This window comes from Procambarus clarkii, unplaced genomic scaffold (genome assembly GCF_040958095.1).
Source record: "Procambarus clarkii isolate CNS0578487 unplaced genomic scaffold, FALCON_Pclarkii_2.0 HiC_scaffold_101, whole genome shotgun sequence".
NCBI lineage: Eukaryota > Metazoa > Arthropoda > Malacostraca > Decapoda > Cambaridae > Procambarus > Procambarus clarkii.
In genome coordinates, this window is record NW_027189134.1 from 4,265,553 (window position 1) to 4,289,419 (window position 23,867).

The window sequence follows — 23,867 nt, forward strand, 5'->3', positions numbered from 1 at the left end:
AAGATGTACACGTCAAACCGCTCTAATCCTGCTGAAACGTCGATATATGCAATAAAAACAGAACTTCTCCCCTTTTCAATATCTTACTCAGTATTTTAACGAGAAACAAATAGTTGATTGAAAATGAAGTATTTAAGGTTATTATCTAATCAATTATGTGTTTGCATCATTTTTATCGTATATATAATGAATTAATACCTATAGACTGAAAATTCACAAAAACGTGGAAAAACGGCAAAATATTGCCTAATTCGATGATATTTTGTTTAAATCAAATAAAGGAAAAGGGGATGATAAACGTCAAAATATTGCTAAATTCGATGATTTTTCGTACGAAACAAAATGCAAGAAAACTTGCTTAAAATGCAATATTATGCGAAATTCTGAGCTTTGAAGGCCAAATCACATATCGTGATACTACATGAAATAAAATCGAAATATTGGTAAAAATGAATATATTTACGAAGTATCAAACTACATGAAAAACGTGAAATAAGTCAATATTTAACCATATTTGAGGATTTTAACTTCAAATCATAGAGCGAGGTTTCGTATTATTTAGATCCAAGAAAAGACATATGACAATGTTGTGTCCAATACAAATGATAAAAATCAATGTGTTTTCATTAGAATTAACTAAAATGTTCCTGATTTTCAGTTTATATTACCAAGGGAAGATGTACACGTAAAACCGCTCTAATCCGGCTGAAACGTCGATATATGCAATAAAAACCGAACTTCTCCCCTTTTCAATATCTTACTCAGTATTTTAAAGAGAAACAAATAGATGATTGAAAATGAAGTATTTAAGGTTATTATCTAATCAATTATTGGTTTGCATCATTTTTATCGTATATATATGAATTAATACCCATAGACTGAAAATCCACAAAAACGTGGAAAACGGCAAAATATTGCCTAATTCGATGATATTTTGTTTAAGTCACATAAAGGAAAAGGGGATGATAAACGTCAAAATATTGCTAAATTCGATGATTTTTCGTACGAAACAAAATGCAAGAAAACTTGCTTAAAATGCAATATTATGCGAAATTCTGAGATTTGAAGGCCAAATCACATATCGTGATACTACATGAAATAGTATCGAAATATTGGTAAAAATGAATATATTTATGTAATATCAAACTACATGAAAAACGTGAAAAAAGTCACTATTTAACCATATTTGAAGATTTTAACTTCAAATCATAGAGCGAGGTTTCGTATTATTTAGATCCATGAAAAGACAAATGGCAATGTTGTTTCCAATACAAATGATAAAAATCAATGTGTTTTCATTAGAATTAACTAAAATGTTCCTGATTTTCAGTTTATATTACCGAGGGAAGATGTACACGTAAAACCGCTCTAATCCGGCTGAAACGTCGATATATGTAATAAAAACCGAACTTCTCCCCTTTTCAATATCTTACTCAGTATTTTAAAGAGAAACAAATAGATGATTGAAAATGAAGTATTTAAGGTTATTATCTAATCAATTATTGGTTTGCATCATTTTTATCGTATATATATGAATTAATACCCATCTTCTTGAGAGGTTATCTTGAGATGATTTCGGGGCTTTTTAGTGTCCCCGCGGCCCGGTCCTCGACCAGGCCTCCACCCCCAGGAAGCAGCCCGTGACAGCTGACTAACACCCAGGTACCTATTTTACTGCTAGGTAACAGGGGCATAGGGTGAAAGAAACTCTGCCTAATGTTTCTCGCCGGCGCCTGGGATCGAACCCAGGACCACAGGATCACAAGTCCAGCGTGCTGTCCGCTCGGCCGACCGGCTCCACTGACTGAAAATCCACAAAAACGTGGAAAACGGCAAAATATTGCCTAATTCGATGATATTTTGTTTAAGTCACATAAAGGAAAAGGGGATGATAAACGTCAAAATATTGCTAAATTCGATGATTTTTCGTACGAAACAAAATGCAAGAAAACTTGCTTAAAATGCAATATTATGCGAAATTCTGAGATTTGAAGGCCAAATCACATATCGTGATACTACATGAAATAGTATCGAAATATTGGTAAAAATGAATATATTTACGTAGTATCAAACTACATGAAAAACGTGAAAAAAGTCACCATTTAACCATATTTGAGGATTTTAACTTCAAATCATAGAGCGAGGTTTCGTATTATTTAGATCCAAGAAAAGACATGACAATGTTGTTTCCAATACAAATGATAAAAATCAATGTGTTTTCATTACAATTAACTAAAATGTTCCTGATTTTCCGTTTATATTACCGAGGGAAGATGTACACGTAAAACCGCACTAATCGGGCTGAAACGTCGATATATGCAATAAAAACCGAACTTCTCCCCTTTACAATATTTTACTCAGTATTTTAACGAGAAACAAATAGATGATTGAAAATGAAGTATTTAAGGTTATTATCTAATCAATTATGTGTTTGCATAATTTTTATCGTATATATATGAATTAATACCCATATACTGAAAATTCACAAAAACGTGGAAAACGGCAAAATATTGCCTAATTCGATGATATTTTGTTTAAGTCACATAAAGGAAAAGGGGATGATAAACGTCAAAATATTGCTAAATTCGATGATTTTTCGTACGAAACAAAATGCAAGAAAACTTGCTTAAAATGCAATATTATTCGAAATTCTGAGATTTGAAGGCCAAATCACATATCGTGATACTACATGAAATAGTATCGAAATATTGGTAAAAATGAATATATTTACGTAATATCAAACTACATGAAAAACGTGAAAAAAGTCAATATATAACCATATATGAGGATTTTAACTTCAAATCATAGAGCGAGGTTTCGTATTATTTAGATCTAAGAAAAGACATATGACAATGTTGTTTCCAATACAAATGATAAAAATCAATGTGTTTTCATTACAATTAACTAAAATGTTCCTGATTTTCCGTTTATATTACCGAGGGAAGATGTACACGTCAAACCGCTCTAATCCTGCTGAAACGTCGATATATGCAATAAAAACAGAACTTCTCCCCTTTTCAATATCTTACTCAGTATTTTAACGAGAAACAAATAGTTGATTGAAAATGAAGTATTTAAGGTTATTATCTAATCAATTATGTGTTTGCATCATTTTTATCGTATATATAATGAATTAATACCTATAGACTGAAAATTCACAAAAACGTGGAAAAACGGCAAAATATTGCCTAATTCGATGATATTTTGTTTAAATCAAATAAAGGAAAAGGGGATGATAAACGTCAAAATATTGCTAAATTCGATGATTTTTCGTACGAAACAAAATGCAAGAAAACTTGCTTAAAATGCAATATTATGCGAAATTCTGAGCTTTGAAGGCCAAATCACATATCGTGATACTACATGAAATAAAATCGAAATATTGGTAAAAATGAATATATTTACGAAGTATCAAACTACATGAAAAACGTGAAATAAGTCAATATTTAACCATATTTGAGGATTTTAACTTCAAATCATAGAGCGAGGTTTCGTATTATTTAGATCCAAGAAAAGACATATGACAATGTTGTGTCCAATACAAATGATAAAAATCAATGTGTTTTCATTAGAATTAACTAAAATGTTCCTGATTTTCCGTTTATATTACCGAGGGAAGATGTACACGTAAAACCGCACTAATCGGGCTGAAACGTCGATATATGCAATAAAAACCGAACTTCTCACCTTTACAATATCTTACTCAGTATTTTAACGAGAAACAAATAGATAATTGAAAATGAAGTATTTAAGGTTATTATCTAATCAATTATGTGTTTGCATAATTTTTATCGTATATATATGAATTAATACCCATATACTGAAAATTCACAAAAACGTGGAAAACGGCAAAATATTGCCTAATTCGATGATATTTTGTTTAAGTCACATAAAGGAAAAGGGGATGATAAACGTCAAAATATTGCTAAATTCGATGATTTTTCGTGCGAAACAAAATGCAAGAAAACTTGCTTAAAATGCAATATTATGCGAAATTCTGAGATTTGAAGGCCAAATCACATATCGTGATACTACATGAAATAGTATCGAAATATTGGTAAAAATGAATATATTTACGTAATATAAAAACATGAAAAACATGAAAAACGTGAAAAAAGTCAATATATAACCATATTTGAGGATTTTAACTTCAAATCATAGAGCGAGGTTTCGTATTATTTAGATCTAAAAAAAAGACATATGACAATGTTGTTTCCAATACAAATGATAAAAATCAATGTGTTTTCATTAGAATTAACTAAAATGTTCCTGATTTTCCGTTTATATTACCGAGGGAAGATGTACACGTAAAACCGCTCTAATCCGGCTGAAACGTCGATATATGCAATAAAAACAGAACTTCTCCCCTTTTCAATATCTTACTCAGTATTTTAACGAGAAACAAATAGTTGATTGAAAATGAAGTATTTAAGGTTATTATCTAATCAATTATGTGTTTGCATCATTTTTATCGTATATATAATGAATTAATACCTATAGACTGAAAATTCACAAAAACGTGGAAAAACGGCAAAATATTGCGTAATTCGATGATATTTTGTTTAAATCAAATAAAGGAAAAGGGGATGATAAACGTCAAAATATTGCTAAATTCGATGATTTTTCGTACGAAATAAAATGCAAGAAAACTTGCTTAAAATGCAATATTATGCGAAATTCTGAGATTTGAAGGCCAAATCACATATCGTGATACTACATGAAATAGAATCGAAATATTGGTAAAAATGAATATATTTACGTAGTATCAAACTACATGAAAAACGTGAAAAAAGTCACCATTTAACCATATTTGAGGATTTTAACTTCAAATCATAGAGCGAGGTTTCGTATTATTTAGATCCAAGAAAAGACATATGACAATGTTGTTTCCAATACAAATGATAAAAATCAATGTGTTTTCATTACAATTAACTAAAATGTTCCTGATTTTCCGTTTATATTACCGAGGGAAGATGTACACGTAAAACCGCACTAATCGGGCTGAAACGTCGATATATGCAATAAAAACCGAACTTCTCCCCTTTACAATATCTTACTCAGTATTTTAACGAGAAACAAATAGATGATTGAAAATGAAGTATTTAAGGTTATTATCTAATCAATTATGTGTTTGCATTATTTTTATCGTATATATATGAATTAATACCCATATACTGAAAATTCACAAAAACGTGGAAAACGGCAAAATATTGCCTAATTCGATGATATTTTGTTTAAGTCACATAAAGGAAAAGGGGATGATAAACGTCAAAATATTGCTAAATTCGATGATTTTTCGTACGAAACAAAATGCAAGAAAACTTGCTTAAAATGCAATATTATGCGAAATTCTGAGATTTGAAGGCCAAATCACATATCGTGATACTACATGAAATAGTATCGAAATATTGGTAAAAATGAATATATTTACGTAATATCAAACTACATGAAAAACGTGAAAAAAGTCAATATATAACCATATTTGAGGATTTTAACTTCAAATCATAGAGCGAGGTTTCGTATTATTTAGATCTAAGAAAAGACATATGACAATGTTGTTTCCAATACAAATGATAAAAATCAATGTGTTTTCATTACAATTAACTAAAATGTTCCTGATTTTCCGTTTATATTACCGAGGGAAGATGTACACGTAAAACCGCTCTAATCCGGCTGAAACGTCGATATATGCAATAAAAACAGAACTTCTCCCCTTTTCAATATCTTACTCAGTATTTTAACGAGAAACAAATAGTTGATTGAAAATGAAGTATTTAAGGTTATTATCTAATCAATTATGTGTTTGCATCATTTTTATCGTATATATAATGAATTAATACCTATAGACTGAAAATTCACAAAAACGTGGAAAAACGGCAAAATATTGCGTAATTCGGTGATATTTTGTTTAAATAAAATAAAGGAAAAGGGGATGATAAACGTCAAAATATTGCTAAATTCGATGATTTTTCGTACGAAACAAAATGCAAGAAAACTTGCTTAAAATGCAATATTATGCGAAATTCTGAGCTTTGAAGGCCAAATCACATATCGTGATACTACATGAAATAAAATCGAAATATTGGTAAAAATGAATATATTTACGAAGTATCAAACTACATGAAAAACGTGAAATAAGTCAATATTTAACCATATTTGAGGATTTTAACTTCAAATCATAGAGCGAGGTTTCGTATTATTTAGATCCAAGAAAAGACATATGACAATGTTGTGTCCAATACAAATGATAAAAATCAATGTGTTTTCATTAGAATTAACTAAAATGTTCCTGATTTTCAGTTTATATTACCAAGGGAAGATGTACACGTAAAACCGCTCTAATCCGGCTGAAACGTCGATATATGCAATAAAAACCGAACTTCTCCCCTTTTCAATATCTTACTCAGTATTTTAAAGAGAAACAAATAGATGATTGAAAATGAAGTATTTAAGGTTATTATCTAATCAATTATTGGTTTGCATCATTTTTATCGTATATATATGAATTAATACCCATAGACTGAAAATCCACAAAAACGTGGAAAACGGCAAAATATTGCCTAATTCGATGATATTTTGTTTAAGTCACATAAAGGAAAAGGGGATGATAAACGTCAAAATATTGCTAAATTCGATGATTTTTCGTACGAAACAAAATGCAAGAAAACTTGCTTAAAATGCAATATTATGCGAAATTCTGAGATTTGAAGGCCAAATCACATATCGTGATACTACATGAAATAGTATCGAAATATTGGTAAAAATGAATATATTTATGTAATATCAAACTACATGAAAAACGTGAAAAAAGTCACTATTTAACCATATTTGAAGATTTTAACTTCAAATCATAGAGCGAGGTTTCGTATTATTTAGATCCATGAAAAGACAAATGGCAATATTGTTTCCAATACAAATGATAAAAATCAATGTGTTTTCATTACAATTAACGAAAATGTTCCTGATTTTCCGTTTATATTACCGAGGGAAGATGTACACGTAAAACCGCTCTAATCGGGCTGAAACGTCGATATATGCAATAAAAACCGAACTTCTCCCCTTTACAATATCTTACTCAGTATTTTAACGAGAAACAAATAGTTGATTGAAAATGAAGTATTTAAGGTTATTATCTAATCAATTATGTGTTTGCATCATTTTTATCGTATATATAATGAATTAATACCTATAGACTGAAAATTCACAAAAACGTGGAAAAACGGCAAAATATTGCGTAATTCGATGATATTTTGTTTAAATCAAATAAAGGAAAAGGGGATGATAAACGTCAAAATATTGCTAAATTCGATGATTTTTCGTACGAAATAAAATGCAAGAAAACTTGCTTAAAATGCAATATTATGCGAAATTCTGAGATTTGAAGGCCAAATCACATATCGTGATACTACATGAAATAGAATCGAAATATTGGTAAAAATGAATATATTTACGTAGTATCAAACTACATGAAAAACGTGAAAAAAGTCACCATTTAACCATATTTGAGGATTTTAACTTCAAATCATAGAGCGAGGTTTCGTATTATTTAGATCCAAGAAAAGACATATGACAATGTTGTTTCCAATACAAATGATAAAAATCAATGTGTTTTCATTACAATTAACTAAAATGTTCCTGATTTTCCGTTTATATTACCGAGGGAAGATGTACACGTAAAACCGCACTAATCGGGCTGAAACGTCGATATATGCAATAAAAACCGAACTTCTCACCTTTACAATATCTTACTCAGTATTTTAACGAGAAACAAATAGATAATTGAAAATGAAGTATTTAAGGTTATTATCTAATCAATTATGTGTTTGCATAATTTTTATCGTATATATATGAATTAATACCCATATACTGAAAATTCACAAAAACGTGGAAAACGGCAAAATATTGCCTAATTCGATGATATTTTGTTTAAGTCACATAAAGGAAAAGGGGATGATAAACGTCAAAATATTGCTAAATTCGATGATTTTTCGTACGAAACAAAATGCAAGAAAACTTGCTTAAAATGCAATATTATGCGAAATTCTGAGATTTGAAGGCCAAATCACATATCGTGATACTACATGAAATAGTATCGAAATATTGGTAAAAATGAATATATTTACGTAATATAAAAACATGAAAAACATGAAAAACGTGAAAAAAGTCAATATATAACCATATTTGAGGATTTTAACTTCAAATCATAGAGCGAGGTTTCGTATTATTTAGATCTAAAAAAAAGACATATGACAATGTTGTTTCCAATACAAATGATAAAAATCAATGTGTTTTCATTAGAATTAACTAAAATGTTCCTGATTTTCCGTTTATATTACCGAGGGAAGATGTACACGTAAAACCGCTCTAATCCGGCTGAAACGTCGATATATGCAATAAAAACAGAACTTCTCCCCTTTTCAATATCTTACTCAGTATTTTAACGAGAAACAAATAGTTGATTGAAAATGAAGTATTTAAGGTTATTATCTAATCAATTATGTGTTTGCATCATTTTTATCGTATATATAATGAATTAATACCTATAGACTGAAAATTCACAAAAACGTGGAAAAACGGCAAAATATTGCGTAATTCGATGATATTTTGTTTAAATCAAATAAAGGAAAAGGGGATGATAAACGTCAAAATATTGCTAAATTCGATGATTTTTCGTACGAAATAAAATGCAAGAAAACTTGCTTAAAATGCAATATTATGCGAAATTCTGAGATTTGAAGGCCAAATCACATATCGTGATACTACATGAAATAGAATCGAAATATTGGTAAAAATGAATATATTTACGTAGTATCAAACTACATGAAAAACGTGAAAAAAGTCACCATTTAACCATATTTGAGGATTTTAACTTCAAATCATAGAGCGAGGTTTCGTATTATTTAGATCCAAGAAAAGACATATGACAATGTTGTTTCCAATACAAATGATAAAAATCAATGTGTTTTCATTACAATTAACTAAAATGTTCCTGATTTTCCGTTTATATTACCGAGGGAAGATGTACACGTAAAACCGCACTAATCGGGCTGAAACGTCGATATATGCAATAAAAACCGAACTTCTCCCCTTTACAATATCTTACTCAGTATTTTAACGAGAAACAAATAGATGATTGAAAATGAAGTATTTAAGGTTATTATCTAATCAATTATGTATTTGCATTATTTTTATCGTATATATATGAATTAATACCCATATACTGAAAATTCACAAAAACGTGGAAAACGGCAAAATATTGCCTAATTCGATGATATTTTGTTTAAGTCACATAAAGGAAAAGGGGATGATAAACGTCAAAATATTGCTAAATTCGATGATTTTTCGTACGAAACAAAATGCAAGAAAACTTGCTTAAAATGCAATATTATGCGAAATTCTGAGATTTGAAGGCCAAATCACATATCGTGATACTACATGAAATAGTATCGAAATATTGGTAAAATGAATATATTTACGTAATATCAAACTACATGAAAAACGTGAAAAAAGTCAATATATAACCATATTTGAGGATTTTAACTTCAAATCATAGAGCGAGGTTTCGTATTATTTAGATCTAAGAAAAGACATATGACAATGTTGTTTCCAATACAAATGATAAAAATCAATGTGTTTTCATTACAATTAACTAAAATGTTCCTGATTTTCCGTTTATATTACCGAGGGAAGATGTACACGTAAAACCGCTCTAATCCGGCTGAAACGTCGATATATGCAATAAAAACAGAACTTCTCCCCTTTTCAATATCTTACTCAGTATTTTAACGAGAAACAAATAGTTGATTGAAAATGAAGTATTTAAGGTTATTATCTAATCAATTATGTGTTTGCATCATTTTTATCGTATATATAATGAATTAATACCTATAGACTGAAAATTCACAAAAACGTGGAAAAACGGCAAAATATTGCGTAATTCGATGATATTTTGTTTAAATCAAATAAAGGAAAAGGGGATGATAAACGTCAAAATATTGCTAAATTCGATGATTTTTCGTACGAAATAAAATGCAAGAAAACTTGCTTAAAATGCAATATTATGCGAAATTCTGAGATTTGAAGGCCAAATCACATATCGTGATACTATATGAAATAGAATCGAAATATTGGTAAAAATGAATATATTTACGTAGTATCAAACTACATGAAAAACGTGAAAAAAGTCACCATTTAACCATATTTGAGGATTTTAACTTCAAATCATAGAGCGAGGTTTCGTATTATTTAGATCCAAGAAAAGACATATGACAATGTTGTGTCCAATACAAATGATAAAAATCAATGTGTTTTCATTAGAATTAACTAAAATGTTCCTGATTTTCAGTTTATATTACCAAGGGAAGATGTACACGTAAAACCGCTCTAATCCGGCTGAAACGTCGATATATGCAATAAAAACCGAACTTCTCCCCTTTTCAATATCTTACTCAGTATTTTAACGAGAAACAAATAGATGATTGAAAATGAAGTATTTAAGGTTATTATCTAATCAATTATGTGTTTGCATAATTTTTATCGTATATATATGAATTAATACCCATAGACTGAAAATCCACAAAAACGTGGAAAACGGCAAAATATTGCCTAATTCGATGATATTTTGTTTAAGTCACATAAAGGAAAAAGGGATGATAAACGTCAAAATATTGCTAAATTCGATGATTTTTCGTACGAAACAAAATGCAAGAAAACTTGCTTAAAATGCAATATTATGCGAAATTCTGAGATTTGAAGGCCAAATCACATATCGTGATACTACATGAAATAGAATCGAAATATTGGTAAAAATGAATATATTTACGTAGTATCAAACTACATGAAAAACGTGAAAAAAGTCACCATTTAACCATATTTGAGGATTTTAACTTCAAATCATAGAGCGAGGTTTCGTATTATTTAGATCCAAGAAAAGACATATGACAATGTTGTTTCCAATACAAATGATAAAAATCAATGTGTTTTCATTACAATTAACTAAAATGTTCCTGATTTTCCGTTTATATTACCGAGGGAAGATGTACACGTAAAACCGCACTAATCGGGCTGAAACGTCGATATATGCAATAAAAACCGAACTTCTCACCTTTACAATATCTTACTCAGTATTTTAACGAGAAACAAATAGATAATTGAAAATGAAGTATTTAAGGTTATTATCTAATCAATTATGTGTTTGCATAATTTTTATCGTATATATATGAATTAATACCCATATACTGAAAATTCACAAAAACGTGGAAAACGGCAAAATATTGCCTAATTCGATGATATTTTGTTTAAGTCACATAAAGGAAAAGGGGATGATAAACGTCAAAATATTGCTAAATTCGATGATTTTTCGTACGAAACAAAATGCAAGAAAACTTGCTTAAAATGCAATATTATGCGAAATTCTGAGATTTGAAGGCCAAATCACATATCGTGATACTACATGAAATAGTATCGAAATATTGGTAAAAATGAATATATTTACGTAATATAAAAACATGAAAAACATGAAAAACGTGAAAAAAGTCAATATATAACCATATTTGAGGATTTTAACTTCAAATCATAGAGCGAGGTTTCGTATTATTTAGATCTAAAAAAAAGACATATGACAATGTTGTTTCCAATACAAATGATAAAAATCAATGTGTTTTCATTAGAATTAACTAAAATGTTCCTGATTTTCCGTTTATATTACCGAGGGAAGATGTACACGTAAAACCGCTCTAATCCGGCTGAAACGTCGATATATGCAATAAAAACAGAACTTCTCCCCTTTTCAATATCTTACTCAGTATTTTAACGAGAAACAAATAGTTGATTGAAAATGAAGTATTTAAGGTTATTATCTAATCAATTATGTGTTTGCATCATTTTTATCGTATATATAATGAATTAATACCTATAGACTGAAAATTCACAAAAACGTGGAAAAACGGCAAAATATTGCGTAATTCGATGATATTTTGTTTAAATCAAATAAAGGAAAAGGGGATGATAAACGTCAAAATATTGCTAAATTCGATGATTTTTCGTACGAAATAAAATGCAAGAAAACTTGCTTAAAATGCAATATTATGCGAAATTCTGAGATTTGAAGGCCAAATCACATATCGTGATACTACATGAAATAGAATCGAAATATTGGTAAAAATGAATATATTTACGTAGTATCAAACTACATGAAAAACGTGAAAAAAGTCACCATTTAACCATATTTGAGGATTTTAACTTCAAATCATAGAGCGAGGTTTCGTATTATTTAGATCCAAGAAAAGACATATGACAATGTTGTTTCCAATACAAATGATAAAAATCAATGTGTTTTCATTACAATTAACTAAAATGTTCCTGATTTTCCGTTTATATTACCGAGGGAAGATGTACACGTAAAACCGCACTAATCGGGCTGAAACGTCGATATATGCAATAAAAACCGAACTTCTCCCCTTTACAATATCTTACTCAGTATTTTAACGAGAAACAAATAGATGATTGAAAATGAAGTATTTAAGGTTATTATCTAATCAATTATGTATTTGCATTATTTTTATCGTATATATATGAATTAATACCCATATACTGAAAATTCACAAAAACGTGGAAAACGGCAAAATATTGCCTAATTCGATGATATTTTGTTTAAGTCACATAAAGGAAAAGGGGATGATAAACGTCAAAATATTGCTAAATTCGATGATTTTTCGTACGAAACAAAATGCAAGAAAACTTGCTTAAAATGCAATATTATGCGAAATTCTGAGATTTGAAGGCCAAATCACATATCGTGATACTACATGAAATAGTATCGAAATATTGGTAAAATGAATATATTTACGTAATATCAAACTACATGAAAAACGTGAAAAAAGTCAATATATAACCATATTTGAGGATTTTAACTTCAAATCATAGAGCGAGGTTTCGTATTATTTAGATCTAAGAAAAGACATATGACAATGTTGTTTCCAATACAAATGATAAAAATCAATGTGTTTTCATTACAATTAACTAAAATGTTCCTGATTTTCCGTTTATATTACCGAGGGAAGATGTACACGTAAAACCGCTCTAATCCGGCTGAAACGTCGATATATGCAATAAAAACAGAACTTCTCCCCTTTTCAATATCTTACTCAGTATTTTAACGAGAAACAAATAGTTGATTGAAAATGAAGTATTTAAGGTTATTATCTAATCAATTATGTGTTTGCATCATTTTTATCGTATATATAATGAATTAATACCTATAGACTGAAAATTCACAAAAACGTGGAAAAACGGCAAAATATTGCGTAATTCGATGATATTTTGTTTAAATCAAATAAAGGAAAAGGGGATGATAAACGTCAAAATATTGCTAAATTCGATGATTTTTCGTACGAAATAAAATGCAAGAAAACTTGCTTAAAATGCAATATTATGCGAAATTCTGAGATTTGAAGGCCAAATCACATATCGTGATACTATATGAAATAGAATCGAAATATTGGTAAAAATGAATATATTTACGTAGTATCAAACTACATGAAAAACGTGAAAAAAGTCACCATTTAACCATATTTGAGGATTTTAACTTCAAATCATAGAGCGAGGTTTCGTATTATTTAGATCCAAGAAAAGACATATGACAATGTTGTGTCCAATACAAATGATAAAAATCAATGTGTTTTCATTAGAATTAACTAAAATGTTCCTGATTTTCAGTTTATATTACCAAGGGAAGATGTACACGTAAAACCGCTCTAATCCGGCTGAAACGTCGATATATGCAATAAAAACCGAACTTCTCCCCTTTTCAATATCTTACTCAGTATTTTAACGAGAAACAAATAGATGATTGAAAATGAAGTATTTAAGGTTATTATCTAATCAATTATGTGTTTGCATAATTTTTATCGTATATATATGAATTAATACCCATAGACTGAAAATCCACAAAAACGTGGAAAACGGCAAAATATTGCCTAATTCGATGATATTTTGTTTAAGTCACATAAAGGAAAAAGGGATGATAAACGTCAAAATATTGCTAAATTCGATGATTTTTCGTACGAAACAAAATGCAAGAAAACTTGCTTAAAATGCAATATTATGCGAAATTCTGAGATTTGAAGGCCAAATCACATATCGTGATACTACATGAAATAGTATCGAAATATTGGTAAAAATAAATATATTTATGTAATATCAAACTACATGAAAAACGTGAAAAAAGTCACTATTTAACCATATTTGAAGATTTTAACTTCAAATCATAGAGCGAGGTTTCGTATTATTTAGATCCATGAAAAGACAAATGGCAATGTTGTTTCCAATACAAATGATAAAAATCAATGTGTTTTCATTACAATTAACGAAAATGTTCCTGATTTTCCGTTTATATTACCGAGGGAAGATGTACACGTAAAACCGCTCTAATCGGGCTGAAACGTCGATATATGCAATAAAAACCGAACTTCTCCCCTTTACAATATCTTACTCAGTATTTTAACGAGAAACAAATAGTTGATTGAAAATGAAGTATTTAAGGTTATTATCTAATCAATTATGTGTTTGCATCATTTTTATCGTATATATAATGAATTAATACCTATAGACTGAAAATTCACAAAAACGTGGAAAAACGGCAAAATATTGCGTAATTCGATTATATTTTGTTTAAATCAAATAAAGGAAAAGGGGATGATAAACGTCAAAATATTGCTAAATTCGATGATTTTTCGTACGAAATAAAATGCAAGAAAACTTGCTTAAAATGCAATATTATGCGAAATTCTGAGATTTGAAGGCCAAATCACATATCGTGATACTACATGAAATAGAATCGAAATATTGGTAAAAATGAATATATTTACGTAGTATCAAACTACATGAAAAACGTGAAAAAAGTCACCATTTAACCATATTTGAGGATTTTAACTTCAAATCATAGAGCGAGGTTTCGTATTATTTAGATCCAAGAAAAGACATATGACAATGTTGTTTCCAATACAAATGATAAAAATCAATGTGTTTTCATTACAATTAACTAAAATGTTCCTGATTTTCCGTTTATATTACCGAGGGAAGATGTACACGTAAAACCGCACTAATCGGGCTGAAACGTCGATATATGCAATAAAAACCAAACTTCTCACCTTTACAATATCTTACTCAGTATTTTAACGAGAAACAAATAGATAATTGAAAATGAAGTATTTAAGGTTATTATCTAATCAATTATGTGTTTGCATAATTTTTATCGTATATATATGAATTAATACCCATATACTGAAAATTCACAAAAACGTGGAAAACGGCAAAATATTGCCTAATTCGATGATATTTTGTTTAAGTCACATAAAGGAAAAGGGGATGATAAACGTCAAAATATTGCTAAATTCGATGATTTTTCGTACGAAACAAAATGCAAGAAAACTTGCTTAAAATGCAATATTATGCGAAATTCTGAGATTTGAAGGCCAAATCACATATCGTGATACTACATGAAATAGTATCGAAATATTGGTAAAAATGAATATATTTACGTAATATAAAAACATGAAAAACATGAAAAACGTGAAAAAAGTCAATATATAACCATATTTGAGGATTTTAACTTCAAATCATAGAGCGAGGTTTCGTATTATTTAGATCTAAAAAAAAGACATATGACAATGTTGTTTCCAATACAAATGATAAAAATCAATGTGTTTTCATTAGAATTAACTAAAATGTTCCTGATTTTCCGTTTATATTACCGAGGGAAGATGTACACGTAAAACCGCTCTAATCCGGCTGAAACGTCGATATATGCAATAAAAACAGAACTTCTCCCCTTTTCAATATCTTACTCAGTATTTTAACGAGAAACAAATAGTTGATTGAAAATGAAGTATTTAAGGTTATTATCTAATCAATTATGTGTTTGCATCATTTTTATCGTATATATAATGAATTAATACCTATAGACTGAAAATTCACAAAAACGTGGAAAAACGGCAAAATATTGCGTAATTCGATGATATTTTGTTTAAATCAAATAAAGGAAAAGGGGATGATAAACGTCAAAATATTGCTAAATTCGATGATTTTTCGTACGAAATAAAATGCAAGAAAACTTGCTTAAAATGCAATATTATGCGAAATTCTGAGATTTGAAGGCCAAATCACATATCGTGATACTACATGAAATAGAATCGAAATATTGGTAAAAATGAATATATTTACGTAGTATCAAACTACATGAAAAACGTGAAAAAAGTCACCATTTAACCATATTTGAGGATTTTAACTTCAAATCATAGAGCGAGGTTTCGTATTATTTAGATCCAAGAAAAGACATATGACAATGTTGTTTCCAATACAAATGATAAAAATCAATGTGTTTTCATTACAATTAACTAAAATGTTCCTGATTTTCCGTTTATATTACCGAGGGAAGATGTACACGTAAAACCGCACTAATCGGGCTGAAACGTCGATATATGCAATAAAAACCGAACTTCTCCCCTTTACAATATCTTACTCAGTATTTTAACGAGAAACAAATAGATGATTGAAAATGAAGTATTTAAGGTTATTATCTAATCAATTATGTGTTTGCATTATTTTTATCGTATATATATGAATTAATACCCATATACTGAAAATTCACAAAAACGTGGAAAACGGCAAAATATTGCCTAATTCGATGATATTTTGTTTAAGTCACATAAAGGAAAAGGGGATGATAAACGTCAAAATATTGCTAAATTCGATGATTTTTCGTACGAAACAAAATGCAAGAAAACTTGCTTAAAATGCAATATTATGCGAAATTCTGAGATTTGAAGGCCAAATCACATATCGTGATACTACATGAAATAGTATCGAAATATTGGTAAAAATGAATATATTTACGTAATATCAAACTACATGAAAAACGTGAAAAAAGTCAATATATAACCATATTTGAGGATTTTAACTTCAAATCATAGAGCGAGGTTTCGTATTATTTAGATCTAAGAAAAGACATATGACAATGTTGTTTCCAATACAAATGATAAAAATCAATGTGTTTTCATTACAATTAACTAAAATGTTCCTGATTTTCCGTTTATATTACCGAGGGAAGATGTACACGTAAAACCGCTCTAATCCGGCTGAAACGTCGATATATGCAATAAAAACAGAACTTCTCCCCTTTTCAATATCTTACTCAGTATTTTAACGAGAAACAAATAGTTGATTGAAAATGAAGTATTTAAGGTTATTATCTAATCAATTATGTGTTTGCATCATTTTTATCGTATATATAATGAATTAATACCTATAGACTGAAAATTCACAAAAACGTGGAAAAACGGCAAAATATTGCGTAATTCGATGATATTTTGTTTAAATAAAATAAAGGAAAAGGGGATGATAAACGTCAAAATATTGCTAAATTCGATGATTTTTCGTACGAAACAAAATGCAAGAAAACTTGCTTAAAATGCAATATTATGCGAAATTCTGAGCTTTGAAGGCCAAATCACATATCGTGATACTACATGAAATAAAATCGAAATATTGGTAAAAATGAATATATTTACGAAGTATCAAACTACATGAAAAACGTGAAATAAGTCAATATTTAACCATATTTGAGGATTTTAACTTCAAATCATAGAGCGAGGTTTCGTATTATTTAGATCCAAGAAAAGACATATGAAAATGTTGTGTCCAATACAAATGATAAAAATCAATGTGTTTTCATTAGAATTAACTAAAATGTTCCTGATTTTCAGTTTATATTACCAAGGGAAGATGTACACGTAAAACCGCTCTAATCCGGCTGAAACGTCGATATATGCAATAAAAACCGAACTTCTCCCCTTTTCAATATCTTACTCAGTATTTTAAAGAGAAACAAATAGATGATTGAAAATGAAGTATTTAAGGTTATTATCTAATCAATTATTGGTTTGCATCATTTTTATCGTATATATATGAATTAATACCCATAGACTGAAAATCCACAAAAACGTGGAAAACGGCAAAATATTGCCTAATTCGTTGATATTTTGTTTAAGTCACATAAAGGAAAAGGGGATGATAAACGTCAAAATATTGCTAAATTCGATGATTTTTCGTACGAAACAAAATGCAAGAAAACTTGCTTAAAATGCAATATTATGCGAAATTCTGAGATTTGAAGGCCAAATCACATATCGTGATACTACATGAAATAGTATCGAAATATTGGTAAAAATGAATATATTTATGTAATATCAAACTACATGAAAAACGTGAAAAAAGTCACTATTTAACCATATTTGAAGATTTTAACTTCAAATCATAGAGCGAGGTTTCGTATTATTTAGATCCATGAAAAGACAAATGGCAATGTTATTTCCAATACAAATGATAAAAATCAATGTGTTTTCATTAGAATTAACTAAAATGTTCCTGATTTTCCGTTTATATTACCGAGGGAAGATGTACACGTAAAACCGCTCTAATCCGGCTGAAACGTCGATATATGCAATAAAAACAGAACTTCTCCCCTTTTCAATATCTTACTCAGTATTTTAACGAGAAACAAATAGTTGATTGAAAATGAAGTATTTAAGGTTATTATCTAATGAATTATGTGTTTGCATCATTTTTATCGTATATATAATGAATTAATACCTATAGACTGAAAATTCACAAAAACGTGGAAAAACGGCAAAATATTGCGTAATTCGATGATATTTTGTTTAAATCAAATAAAGGAAAAGGGGATGATAAACGTCAAAATATTGCTAAATTCGATGATTTTTCGTACGAAATAAAATGCAAGAAAACTTGCTTAAAATGCAATATTATGCGAAATTCTGAGATTTGAAGGCCAAATCACATATCGTGATACTATATGAAATAGAATCGAAATATTGGTAAAAATGAATATATTTACGTAGTATCAAACTACATGAAAAACGTGAAAAAAGTCACCATTTAACCATATTTGAGGATTTTAACTTCAAATCATAGAGCGAGGTTTCGTATTATTTAGATCCAAGAAAAGACATATGACAATGTTGTTTCCAATACAAATGATAAAAATCAATGTGTTTTCATTACAATTAACTAAAATGTTCCTGATTTTCCGTTTATATTACCGAGGGAAGATGTACACGTAAAACCGCACTAATCGGGCTGAAACGTCGATATATGCAATAAAACCGAACTTCTCCCCTTTACAATATCTTACTCAGTATTTTAACGAGAAACAAATAGATGATTGAAAATGAAGTATTTAAGGTTATTATCTAATCAATTATGTGTTTGCATAATTTTTATCGTATATATATGAATTAATACCCATATACTGAAAATTCACAAAAACGTGGAAAACGGCAAAATATTGCCTAATTCGATGATATTTTGTTTAAGTCACATAAAGGAAAAGGGGACGATAAACGTCAAAATATTGCTAAATTCGATGATTTTTCGTACGAAACAAAATGCAAGAAAACTTGCTTAAAATGCAATATTATGCGAAATTCTGAGATTTGAAGGCCAAATCATATATCGTGATACTACATGAAATAGTATCGAAATATTGGTAAAAATGAATATATTTACGTAATATCAAACTACATGAAAAACGTGAAAAAAGTCAATATATAACCATATTTGAGGATTTTAACTTCAAATCATAGAGCGAGGTTTCGTATTATTTAGATCTAAGATAAGACATATGACAATGTTGTTTCCAATACAAATGATAAAAATCAATGTGTTTTCATTACAATTAACTAAAATGTTCCTGATTTTCCGTTTATATTACCGAGGGAAGATGTACACGTAAAACCGCTCTAATCCGGCTGAAACGTCGATATATGCAATAAACAGAACTTCTCCCCTTTTCAATATCTTACTCAGTATTTTAACGAGAAACAAATAGTTGATTGAAAATGAAGTATTTAAGGTTATTATCTAATCAATTATGTGTTTGCATCATTTTTATCGTATATATAATGAATTAATACCTATAGACTGAAAATTCACAAAAACGTGGAAAAACGGCAAAATATTGCGCAATTCGATGATATTTTGTTTAAATAAAATAAAGGAAAAGGGGATGATAAACGTCAAAATATTGCTAAATTCGATGATTTTTCGTACGAAACAAAATGCAAGAAAACTTGCTTAAAATGCAATATTATGCGAAATTCTGAGCTTTGAAGGCCAAATCACATATCGTGATACTACATGAAATAAAATCGAAATATTGGTAAAAATGAATATATTTACGAAGTATCAAACTACATGAAAAACGTGAAATAAGTCAATATTTAACCATATTTGAGGATTTTAACTTCAAATCATAGAGCGAGGTTTCGTATTATTTAGATCCAAGAAAAGACATATGAAAATGTTGTGTCCAATACAAATGATAAAAATCAATGTGTTTTCATTAGAATTAACTAAAATGTTCCTGATTTTCAGTTTATATTACCAAGGGAAGATGTACACGTAAAACCGCTCTAATCCGGCTGAAACGTCGATATATGCAATAAAAACCGAACTTCTCCCCTTTTCAATATCTTACTCAGTATTTTAAAGAGAAACAAATAGATGATTGAAAATGAAGTATTTAAGGTTATTATCTAATCAATTATTGGTTTGCATCATTTTTATCGTATATATATGAATTAATACCCATAGACTGAAAATCCACAAAAACGTGGAAAACGGCAAAATATTGCCTAATTCGTTGATATTTTGTTTAAGTCACATAAAGGAAAAGGGGATGATAAACGTCAAAATATTGCTAAATTCGATGATTTTTCGTACGAAACAAAATGCAAGAAAACTTGCTTAAAATGCAATATTATGCGAAATTCTGAGATTTGAAGGCCAAATCACATATCGTGATACTACATGAAATAGTATCGAAATATTGGTAAAAATGAATATATTTATGTAATATCAAACTACATGAAAAACGTGAAAAAAGTCACTATTTAACCATATTTGAAGATTTTAACTTCAAATCATAGAGCGAGGTTTCGTATTATTTAGATCCATGAAAAGACAAATGGCAATGTTATTTCCAATACAAATGATAAAAATCAATGTGTTTTCATTAGAATTAACTAAAATGTTCCTGATTTTCCGTTTATATTACCGAGGGAAGATGTACACGTAAAACCGCTCTAATCCGGCTGAAACGTCGATATATGCAATAAAAACAGAACTTCTCCCCTTTTCAATATCTTACTCAGTATTTTAACGAGAAACAAATAGTTGATTGAAAATGAAGTATTTAAGGTTATTATCTAATCAATTATGTGTTTGCATCATTTTTATCGTATATATAATGAATTAATACCTATAGACTGAAAATTCACAAAAACGTGGAAAAACGGCAAAATATTGCGTAATTCGATGATATTTTGTTTAAATCAAATAAAGGAAAAGGGGATGATAAACGTCAAAATATTGCTAAATTCGATGATTTTTCGTACGAAATAAAATGCAAGAAAACTTGCTTAAAATGCAATATTATGCGAAATTCTGAGATTTGAAGGCCAAATCACATATCGTGATACTATATGAAATAGAATCGAAATATTGGTAAAAATGAATATATTTACGTAGTATCAAACTACATGAAAAACGTGAAAAAAGTCACCATTTAACCATATTTGAGGATTTTAACTTCAAATCATAGAGCGAGGTTTCGTATTATTTAGATCCAAGAAAAGACATATGACAATGTTGTTTCCAATACAAATGATAAAAATCAATGTGTTTTCATTACAATTAACTAAAATGTTCCTGATTTTCCGTTTATATTACCGAGGGAAGATGTACACGTAAAACCGCACTAATCGGGCTGAAACGTCGATATATGCAATAAAAACCGAACTTCTCCCCTTTACAATATCTTACTCAGTATTTTAACGAGAAACAAATAGATGATTGAAAATGAAGTATTTAAGGTTATTATCTAATCAATTATGTGTTTGCATAATTTTTATCGTATATATATGAATTAATACCCATATACTGAAAATTCACAAAAACGTGGAAAACGGCAAAATATTGCCTAATTCGATGATATTTTGTTTAAGTCACATAAAGGAAAAGGGGACGATAAACGTCAAAATATTGCTAAATTCGATGATTTTTCGTACGAAACAAAATGCAAGAAAACTTGCTTAAAATGCAATATTATGCGAAATTCTGAGATTTGAAGGCCAAATCACATATCGTGATACTATATGAAATAGTATCGAAATATTGGTAAAAATGAATATATTTATGTAATATCAAACTACATGAAAAACGTGAAAAAAGTCACTATTTAACCATATTTGAAGATTTTAACTTCAAATCATAGAGCGAGGTTTCGTATTATTTAGATCCATGAAAAGACAAATGGCAATGTTATTTCCAATACAAATGATAAAAATCAATGTGTTTTCATTAGAATTAACTAAAATGTTCCTGATTTTCCGTTTATATTACCGAGGGAAGATGTACACGTAAAACCGCTCTAATCCGGCTGAAACGTCGATATATGCAATAAAAACAGAACTTCTCCCCTTTTCAATATCTTACTCAGTATTTTAACGAGAAACAAATAGTTGATTGAAAATGAAGTATTTAAGGTTATTATCTAATCAATTATGTGTTTGCATCATTTTTATCGTATATATAATGAATTAATACCTATAGACTGAAAATTCACAAAAACGTGGAAAAACGGCAAAATATTGCGTAATTCGATGATATTTTGTTTAAATCAAATAAAGGAAAAGGGGATGATAAACGTCAAAATATTGCTAAATTCGATGATTTTTCGTACGAAACAAAATGCAAGAAAACTTGCTTAAAATGCAATATTATGCGAAATTCTGCGCTTTGAAGGCCAAATCACATATCGTGATACTACATGAAATAAAATCGAAATATTGGTAAAAATGAATATATTTACGAAGTATCAAACTACATGAAAAACGTGAAATAAGTCAATATTTAACCATATTTGAGGATTTTAACTTCAAATCAAAGAGCGAGGTTTCGTATTATTTAGATCCAAGAAAAGACATATGACAATGTTGTGTCCAATACAAATGATAAAAATCAATGTGTTTTCATTAGAATTAACTAAAATGTTCCTGATTTTCAGTTTATATTACCAAGGGAAGATGTACACGTAAAACCGCTCTAATCCGGCTGAAACGTCGATATATGCAATAAAAACCGAACTTCTCCCCTTTTCAATATCTTACTCAGTATTTTAAAGAGAAACAAATAGATGATTGAAAATGAAGTATTTAAGGTTATTATCTAATCAATTATTGGTTTGCATCATTTTTATCGTATATATATGAATTAATACCCATAGACTGAAAATCCACAAAAACGTGGAAAACGGCAAAATATTGCCTAATTCGATGATATTTTGTTTAAGTCACAAAAAGGAAAAGGGGATGATAAACGTCAAAATATTGCTAAATTCGATGATTTTTCGTACGAAACAAAATGCAAGAAAACTTGCTTAAAATGCAATATTATGCGAAATTCTGAGATTTGAAGGCCAAATCACATATCGTGATACTACATGAAATAGTATCGAAATATTGGTAAAAATGTTATTTACGTAATATCAAACTACATGAAAAACGTGAAAAAAGTCAATATATAACCATATTTGAGGATTTTAACTTCAAATCATAGAGCGAGGTTTCGTATTATTTAGATCTAAGATAAGACATATGACAATGTTGTTTCCAATACAAATGATAAAAATCAATGTGTTTTCATTACAATTAACTAAAATGTTCCTGATTTTCCGTTTATATTACCGAGGGAAGATGTACACGAAAAACCGCTCTAATCCGGCTGAAACG